Here is a 4941-nt window from a genome sequence, read left to right as displayed (position 1 = left end):
CCCCCCCCCCCCCCCAAAAAAAAAAAAACTATTCCTGACCCTTAGATTATCTAATTCTAACCTAGAATAAATCGCAACCGTTAAGATGAAATAAAAGGCCTAACCTAATCGCATTTTCACGAACCCTTCTCTTCCGCGGCCTCTTCTGTCTTCTCTCCTTCTCATACAAACTCCATCAATCCAACTCCATTCTTTTTTCTTCGCTCAGTCTCAGATTCGCTTTGTGGATCATCGGCATCACCAGAAGCAAACCAATAACGGAAGGTAAGATTAGGAACCGTTGTTAATTATACAGGAGTTATCATGTATAACTAATTTACAGACTTCGTTTGTATTTTAATTTTCTTAAAACTTCGGCCTCTTCTTCTCTCCTTCTCAGAGACTGAGTCACGGAGACTCTTCTTCCTTCGTCAATTCGTTGTTCTTGAATCTTGATTTGTGAATTGAAGGTATGAATCAACTTAAAACTTGTTCCCAACTAATTGAACTCTATGTATTGTTGATTGTTCTTGACTTTCTAAATAAATCTAGGGATTCATTTGAAATTGATTTCAATTACTTAGTTACTGAAACATGCAACTCAGTTGCTAAATAAATCTAGGGATTCATTTGAAATCTAGGGATTAGAACTCAGTTGCTAAATTTTCTGCAACTCCTAGCGTTCTTCAGGAAATGTTAGCAGTGGGTGTTGTTGCAAAATTATGTTTAGTTCTTCAAGTCAACTCTACAACCAGAACTCTTGAGAAGGCCAAAGAAATTCTTAAGTTGCTTTCTAGGGTTTGGAGAAACTCCCCTTGCGTACCTCGTAATTTGCTCTCTTCTTAGTTCTTATCCCTCTTCTTGATCTCCAAAGAAGAATATTTTTTATTATTTTTGGTAGATTTCTTATAATTTTTTTCTGTAGATATCATTGAATGAAACAATATGTAAAAATGGTTGTGATTTTTTGTTTACACTTTTCTAACTTAACATGAAAATTGCTAAAATTGGGATAATTTTGATTTCCTGTTAGGATCTTTCTTTGTGGATACTGGTTGAATGAAATGGTTGGGCTGTTCCCATTTTAAAAGTGTTATCTACAACATGACTAGCTAATCCAAAATGTACAGTATCACGTGTCTTGAATGAAATTCTATCTAGTTTTTGGTTGTAAATATTATGTTAACATGGATCGGTCATCAGTGGTAGACAGTGGAGGACATATGATGTTGATACAAATGTTTCTTAAGTGAAACTTGTTGTTCATTCACATGTAGTACCATGTGCTGTGGAGAGTGTCGTTGATTTTGATGCTGACTAAGTTGTGATTGCAAATGTCAGTGCGTTGCCGAAAAGATGTTTTGTTTTCCTTGTTTGTTCATTTGCTTTCCTACTTTTTTTTATTCCTTGGATCTCTGTCGATGGGATTTTTTATCCTTGGCATCCTTTTTTTGATTGCTAATTAAGCTAATACTGACCGTTGTTTTATCTGCAATCATCTGTTTTTTGTTATTAGAAATTGCAAAATCTACTTTTTAGGGTTCGTATTTGAATTTTCTTAGTCTCAAAATCTACCCTTTGGGGTTTGCAAATCAATGGGATAATCGATTTGGATTATGGAAAAGTTGCATGTATCAATGGGGTAATTGATATTTCTCTCCCTCTTTCAATTAGTACTCTGTTGGAATAAGTTGTGGACATGTCCAGACAAACACTATTTTGCTTTTCTTGTTGTATGACACAGTTGGTAGTCGACGACAAGGATCAGTTTGCCAATCTCTGAATGCAGTAGGTATGTATGTGAATCCGACCTCTAGATTAAGTAACTCCTGTATAATTAATCACCAAAATATTCTGAATGCAGTAGGTATCTTTGTTACTGTAACTAATTTACAGACTTCGTTTTATTTCAGGCTTTCAGCGCATTCGGAGGTAAAACATCCACATCTTTGCAGCGAGTCGCTGCTGGTCGCTTTATATGATATTAGACTTTAGTATAGTAGGCAATACTCAATAGTAATGCACTCTTTTATCTTTTGAGCTTTGAACAATTGAACTCTGTTCCTTTTTATTGTTAGCTTTATCAACTTTGGAGTTTGCAACTTTGCATCAACTTTATAATGTAATGTCATTTTATTTTATGGTGGGTAACCCACCACCTACCCGACCAAACCCGCCGTAATGTGGGTCGGGTGAAAACCGACCATTGTGATGTTGGGTCGGTTGCGGGTCACAACTTCTGTTACCCGCCATCAGTGGGTTGGGTGGTGGGTGAGGTCAAAATCGACCCAAACCGACCCATGTGCAGCCCTAGGCATGTCTGATATAAATATGATTTGTCTTTAGTTATCTGCTAATTCTGTCAATATCTACTAATTCTGTCAATATTATCTACTGAAGACAGTATTCCGAGAAATCTGTGTGATTACACAATTCGTTTTCTTGAACTTCTCTAATTTTTTTGAGATTTATCTCTTTAATTTGTATGTGTTTACCCTGTATTATTCATCACTAGCTTAGTAGCTTCTATAGTTTCTTTTTTTATTTTGTTTGCTTACCTATTCAATCTTTGGCATTATGAATACAGTGAGGAAGAAGCAAAGAAAAAGATATACAATGTTTCGTGTGAAAGGTATTTTGGTTTCGGATGTGAGATTGACGAAGAGACCTCAAATAAGCTCGAAGGTTGGTCTATTTAGCATTCTATTTTTGTTGTAATTGGGGTTTGCAATTATGAATTTCTATGGAGTTGTCTTTAATTGGGCTTGCTTGCTTTTATTATCTACAGGTTTGCCAGGTGTTCTATTTGTGCTTCCAGATTCTTATGTGGACGCTGAGAATAAGGACTATGGAGGTAAGCTTTGATTTACACCCTAAGGAAAATCTTGTTTTTTGTATTTTCATCTGTCTCGCCTTTCTGCCATGTATATACTTTGAAGGCTTCCTTCTGCATCTGTTATCTGTGTTTGGAACTGTTGGCCATGTTCAAATCTGACATCTGAGTGAGATGCAATCTGAAGTTCGCTACTTCTCATTAAAACAAATCCATATATGACTAGGGTTAATTTGTGTCTTACACGTTAGTGATGTTATACTTTTTCAGTTCATATATTTGTATTTCTATAGGGCCCAGGGAACCTGTGGCTAAGCATTTCAAAATAACATGCAAACTTGTAATTTGCAAGGAGAATGAGAGTCCGAACTGTGTTCACTTATTAGCTATTTTTCCTTCTATTTGTTGATTGAATCAAGAAGAAGCATTTAACATTGTGGGTTGCTCTATGGTTTTCTATTTTGAAGATGAACTGTTTGTAAATGGAGAGATAGTTCAAAGGTCACCTGAGAGACAGAGGAGGGTGGAGCCAGTGCCCCAGAGAGCTTAGAATAGACCCAGATACAATGACAGAACCCGATACGTTAGGCGCAGAGAAAACCAACAATAGATGCTCGCTGGGTCGATGAGTGTGTTAGATGTATACTGCGGATGGGAAGCAATTTTAGTTATTTTGGTTTGCTGCCGATGTTTGGTGCCTGACTAGGATATGTTTGTGGTTATTCTCAGTATTTGACAAGGCGTTGTGTATGTCATTGAACCGTGTTTACCGCGTTGCCCCTTTTTGCTCTTCCTATATTACTGAATACTTTTTAAGTGTTTTCAAAAACTTCCTTATGCCGCATCAAAACAAAAAAAACTTTCTTATGGCTATTTCGTATAAATAGTAAAGTGTTTTCCTAGGTAATGCCTTTGTTTAGAGTTCCTTGTATGTTTTGGTATATACAAAGTTTGCCAGGACAAATATTTGCCGAAGTCTACAATGGAATTGGACAAATTCGGTTCCTTTTCTAATCCATATTAAAGTTCCGCATCCTTGATTACAAAATTGTCAAAATATTTAAAATGGCATGAAACTTTGAACTACTTTTGAATGTTATCGCTACCTGGAAGGCAAAAGATCGTTATTTTGTTAGATTTTACAGTTATTGGCAAGGTCTTTAGATATTATCATAAATATTATACAGCATGCCCATCAACTGAGGTATAAGAATCATTACATTGGTTACTATTAGTACCAGCCTCCTCGTCAATGAACTCTTCCTTTTGCCTTATTTTATCAGACACCTCGTCAACTACACAAGCATTTGGAAATTTCCTTCTTTCAATCTCCTCTGGCTTTGCAATGGCTGCATTTGCAGTCCCAAAGTCTTCTTTGAACCTTCCAAGCCAGCCAGTTAAACTCTGGTCCTCATCCTCGTCTTCATCATATTCATATCCGTTGTTACCTTGGGGTTCCTTGGAAATAACTACTGCTGAATTATGCATTTGATGATCCAGTATGATAGGTTTTAACACCTCAACTTCTAGTCCGCCAATGCCGAACTCCACAGATTTTTCAAATGAAGATCCAGAATCCGTTTCCTTCCTCTGCTCCACATCATTTGACTTCAAAGACTCTTTTACGGCAAAATCTTCTTCAAAAGTCCTTAATGGTTCTTCGTCTAACTTTATTGTTTTTGCCACCTCTAGCTCGATGACGACTTCATCAGCAGGGGTTATGCCATCAAATTTCCGAAGCTCTTGGTTTATTAGGGCAGTTTCATTTACTCCAACTACTTCATTTTCCACCTCCGTAACATCTTCTATTGAACTTCTAGCATCTTCATAAGAGTCACTTAAATTCTCAAACCCACACTTCTCTTTTTCCTCTACAGAAATCCTTGAAGGTTCCAAAGGTGCCAACTGAGTTTTGTCAGTCATGTGTATCTTGCTCATAGCATCATCGGATATGGTAACTTCTAATTTTTGAATTTTTTCATCTATTTCCAAACCTTTTGATAAATTCTCTGTTATTCCATCTTCCAACTCTGCAAAATCTTCAATAGAACTAAAATCATCTTCCCTGACAGAATCGATTGACTTCCCACTCTCAATATCCTCTAAGAAAGTAGACACTATAGGTTCTA

At 36.6% G+C, this 4941-nt stretch overlaps 1 pseudogene; it reads left to right on the top strand.

Moving 5' to 3' along the window:
- LOC113333585 overlaps positions 1–3791 on the top strand; it is a 5985-nt pseudogene extending 2194 nt beyond the window's left edge.
- The last annotated feature ends 1150 nt before the right edge of the window (positions 3792–4941 follow it).

This window comes from Papaver somniferum, unplaced genomic scaffold, assembly GCF_003573695.1.
Source record: "Papaver somniferum cultivar HN1 unplaced genomic scaffold, ASM357369v1 unplaced-scaffold_133, whole genome shotgun sequence".
In the NCBI taxonomy this organism is placed as follows: Eukaryota; Viridiplantae; Streptophyta; class Magnoliopsida; order Ranunculales; family Papaveraceae; genus Papaver; species Papaver somniferum.
The sequence above is the reverse complement of the archived record's forward strand: the minus strand, read 5'-3'. Positions and strand labels throughout refer to the sequence as shown.